This window comes from Mus pahari, chromosome 14, assembly GCF_900095145.1.
Source record: "Mus pahari chromosome 14, PAHARI_EIJ_v1.1, whole genome shotgun sequence".
Lineage (NCBI taxonomy): Eukaryota > Metazoa > Chordata > Mammalia > Rodentia > Muridae > Mus > Mus pahari.
In genome coordinates, this window is record NC_034603.1 from 44,387,774 (window position 1) to 44,392,848 (window position 5,075).

A 5,075-nucleotide genomic window follows, 5' to 3' on the forward strand; every position below is an offset into this window, starting at 1 on the left:
GCGGGAGCTAGGAGACTTGGGAGAATAAACTTGTGCCTTTGCTGTAACCTCAGAGACAACACAAGCCTCCAAAGCTTGTGTTTGCGCATAAACTGTGTATCTCTTTAAAGTTCCACCTCATGACCAGCAGAGGGCGCAAGCGAGCCATCTAAATTTTCTTTTGCGTCTCCTACGTATTCTTTTCAAAGTTCAATCTTGGGAGTTAAAGTTTTCTGAGTTACCCATGTTTAAAGGGTGAGAGACTCTGTGAATCAACCCAAATGACAGCTCCGAAAAGAAAGAATTGACTCTTGCTTAGATCGTATTCTGTGCTTCGTCCACACACCCAGGAACAATGGACAAAGGATAGAACTTGTCTGTTGGGGGCAGATCCTCTAATGCGGCTCAGTCACACCAAGTCTTCTGAGTTTTAGACTTTGCTGGATGGCGTCTGCTTGGCTCTGGGGCTAAGCTGTCCTTCTTTCCTTCCTTCCTTCCTTCCTTCCTTCCTTCCTTCCTTCCTTCCTTCCTTCCTTTTCTTTCTTCCCTTTTTTGCATGCAGCTTACAACCCTTACCCCCATCCTGACTGCTGACTTTAAAGGTGTTCCTGCCACCATGCTTCTTTGTATTCCTAACTGATTGCAACCAGTTAACTACGGAAGTATCTATATTGAAAATTGTGGAGGAACAGACAGACCCGGAGAACGAGTCGGGATTGGGGCTGCTAGCCTTCGTCGGCCATAGGCTGGGCAGAGTGGGCAGTGGGGGCATGCAGGAATTATATACTTGAGTACTTCATCCAGTATATGGCTGTCTAAAATCTTTCCACTGAGATGGGTGTAGTGGTGCACACTATTAACTCCAGGGTTATGGAGGCAGAAGCAGGTGGATCTCTGTGAGTTTGAGGCCAGCCTGGTATGTATAGCAAGTTCCAGGCTAACCAAGGCTACATAGCAAGGCCCTGTCCCCACCCCCCACCCCCACGTGCACGCCTCAAGTCTATTCTATTCACCACCTTTTTTCATCCTAGAAAATTTTATTCAATCTTGAGTATATAAGTATGTAAAAGTATACGCATCAAGTGTTTGAAAACTATTTTTAAATCACTCTTTAGTGTATAATTAATTTTTACATTTAATTTCTTTAAAAATGCATTACCTATTACTTTATGTGTCTGGGTGTTTTGACTGCATGTGTGTCTGTGAACCATGTTTACACCTCCTACTCGCAGAGGTCAGACGAGGGTTGTCAGATCCCCTGAAACTGGAGTTGAAGACAGTTCCAGGCCCTCTGGAAGAGCAGCCAGAGGTCCTAACCACTGAGCCATCTCCCCAGCCCTTGCTTTTCCTTGATTAATAAACTACATGCCAGGGACAGGCAAAACACCCATACATGTAAAATAAAAAATGAAGCAGAAACTTGAAGGCAGTAGAAAATAAAACTACAGAAGAAGATGGAAGGGTTTGTTTATTTTTATGTATATGCATATGTTCATGGATGTGTGTGTGTGTGTGTGTGTGCGTGTGTATGCGTGTGTGTGCATTAAGACCAGGGGTCAAGTGGTGCACAAGTGTGTTGACTCAGACATTCCCTCTGCCCCTGGCTTATTTATTTAAGATTTAGTTTTATTTTTACTTTTATGGTGGTTTGAGCCACACGACTTTTCTTTGTCTCTGTATGTTTTGTGTGGTGTGTGGCACATGCTTTGTGAGTGCAGCCGGTATGTGTGCAGGCTGTGATGTGTGTTGTGTGTGTGGCACATGCTATGTGAGTTTGCAGGTGCACATGCTATATGCATGCGCGTGTGAAGACTGGAGCAGAATGTCAGGTTTCTTCCTCTATTGCCCCCTTTCCCCCCCCTTTTTAAAAGATGTATTTATTTCATTTATGAGTACACTGTTGAAGGCATCAGATCTCATTACAGATGGTTGTGAGCCACCATGTGGTTGCTGGGAATTGAACTCAGGACCTTTAGGAAGAGCAGCCAGTGCTCTTAACCACTGAGCCATCTCTCCAGTCCACCTATTGCTCTCTTTAACCTCACCATCTTGAGACAGGCTCTCTCACTGAACTGGAGGCTCACCATTTTGTCTAAGCTAGCTGGCTATGAGCACTACAAAACCATTTGTCTCTGCCTCGTCGATTTTGGGGTTATAGGCATGCATAGTCACACGCAGATCTTCTTTCTCATTTGTTGCTCATTATATTTATTTATTGTGTATATGTGTGGGGTGCACATATACATGCCATGTGCACAGCTTGGGGAGCAGGTTCTCTCTTCTACCTTATGGGTCCCTGGGGTTGAACTCAGATGGTGGGTCTAGGGAGCAAGCTCTCTTTCCTGCTGAAGGGCCCCACCCCCCATAAGCACTGGGGAGTTGAACTCTGGTCCTGATACCTAGAGAGCAAGCAAGCACTCATCTTGTGAGCACACCCCCCCAGCTCCTCCTTAGATGGTTTTATTGTTCTAATCGTTCAAATGAGGAGTCAGGGTCAGAGAGGTTAAATCAATTGCCTGAGGTGAAATCTGGGTCAGAAATCTATTCAAAGATTGCCAGGTGTGGTGCCTGCCTATAATCTCAGCTCTCTGGAGGCAGGGCAGGATAGATCTCTACAAGATCAAGGCCAGCCAGCGCTACATCGTGAGCTCCTTTCTAAAATAAATGAACAAAGAAATAACCATTGGGAGTGGAGGGGAGGCTGAGTGGCTAAGAGTACTTTGCTGTTCTTCCAGAATTCAGTTCCCAGCATTCCCATGGTGACTCTCATAGGTCAGGAACTCCAGTTTCAAGAGATCCGATACCCAAGCCAGGCAGTGGTGGCTCATGACTTTAATCCCAGCACTCGGGAGACAGAGGCAGGCAGATTTCTGAGTTCGAGGCCAGCCTGGTCTACAGAGTGAGTTCCAGGGCAGCCAGGGCTACACAGAGAAACCCTGTCTTGAAAAACCAAAATAATAATAATAATAATAATAATAATAGAGAGATCTGATACCCTCTTTTGGATTCCACAGACACCAGGCAGCCACGTGATGCACAGACATACACGAAGGGAAACACCCACGTACATAAAGTAAAATGAAACAAATCAGTTGGGAAGCAGTTCTTCCTTGTACCAAGGGTAAACAAAGATCACCCCTGTACCTTCTAGCATGGCTGCCTACTATGGCTAAGAGGGTTTCTGGACCCCCCTGCTGCAACAGTTCAACCCCTTTCAGAAGCCGGTGCGTTCCACGGTAGACAGAGGTGAGTGCTACGTCAGAGAACAGGCTTCATGTCCCACCAGAAGTGTGGCTGCTGGCCATATTCCTAGAAGAAAGAGTCCTAGTTATACCTGCTAGGTGGCCTCTTGTCCTCTTCCTGCTGCTGATGTCCCAGGCCAGGCCCTTTATTCCCAGGAGTTGCCATGAATCCCTCGATGTATTCTGTCTTACCACTAAGCTCAGGTCTCTTCCCACCTCATGCTAAATCCCTCTGAGCTGTGTGTCCACCAGGAAGCTGTTTCCACTTTTGTGAAACGGCATCAAAACACCAGAAGGCCGGGTTTTGTGGTGCGCCCCTGTGATCCCAGCATTTAGGAGCTGAGGCAGGAGGATCAGAGTTTCAAGACTAGGTGCAGCTACATGGCAAGTTTTTGTTTTTGTTTTTTGGAGACAGGGTTTCTCTGTGTAGCCCTGGCTGTCCTGGAACTCACTCTGTAGACCAGTCTGGCCTCGAACTCAGAAATCCGCCGGCCTCTGCCTCCCGAGTGCTGGGATTAAAGGCGTGCGCCACCACGCCCGGCTTACATGGCAAGTTTGAGGCCAGCCTGGGTTACAAGAGACTCTGTCTCCAAAGCAAAAGCACGCCAAGCATTTGGGTCTCAAAGCTAAGGGGGCAGGGCTTGGGGGCTATCTTTCCTCCTTTGTTCCCTTCCCCGAGCTACCCCAAGCTGGTGTCTGTCCTAGCCTGGGTCCTTGCATTTGGGGGCGTGATGAAGGCAGAATCTGGGGGGAGACTGGCCCTCCAGAGACCACTGAGCTTTACAGTCAAACCAACACATGGGAATGTTTAATAGTTCATCTGAAAATGATGACATCTCTAATGATATAAAAGTGATCTATCTAAGGACACAGCCAGATGTCCTATAGAGTCACCAAGCACAAGGAAGCTGTCCCAGGAGCCTTCACCCCTTCCATAAGCCCACTTGGTGCGGGACACCCACGCGGGACACCCACGCGGGACACCCACGCGGGTCACCAAGTGTACCTCGCTCCCCACACTTCCACCTCGTTCCAGCTCTGGGTCTTGGCTCATAAATCTCCTTCACACAGACTGCCATAAATCAGGGGCCTGAGGAGAGACCCCCCAGCTCCCAGCCCCGTTCCTCCCCCTCTGGAGGGGCGGAGTGCAGGAAGCCCCTGGGACAGGGTGGGCTCAGCCCGCCTTCGAGGTCCCATAATTACAGGCCTGTGGGGCCTGATTTATGGTGCAAGCAAAGGCACAGGCTTGCTTGTCTGGGAGAGCCTGGGGAGGTGGGGGCCGGAGACCTGAGAGGCTTCCAAATTCCAGGGCCTTGTTGAAGTGACAACCCTGAGCGTAATAAGCTGTAATAGGTTTATATGTGAAGTAAATCTATCCAGGAGCAATGGTTAACTTTCTGCCAAGGTGTGCTCAGCACTGTTTTAATTCCTTTATCAAACAGGAGTCTTACACATATTACCTGCTGAACAGCCTGGATGTTTGTCCTGCTGAATGTCAAAGTCACCTGACTAGTAAGCTGTGACTCACGAGGGACTCATACCCTGTCCATCTGTCCCTGAATTTTGAGCTTTTTGGACCAGATTTTCCTGTCTCTTCGTTTCCTTCTCCTTCTCTGATCTCCTCCAGTCATGGAATGAGTGCCCTGGGGCCCATACTGCCTTACTTACTGCACAGGAGGCCAGGAGCAATTTTACATTTTTCCTTGTTCAAGGAATTTTAGGTGCTGTGATAGCTAAGTCCCAATCTCAGTGTTCCCAGCCAGGAATTCCTCCTGGGCAGTTTTCTTCCAGGCATCCAGAAGTAGTGACTTGCTGGGCAGTGCTGTGGTGGCACAGGCTTTTAATCCCAGCACT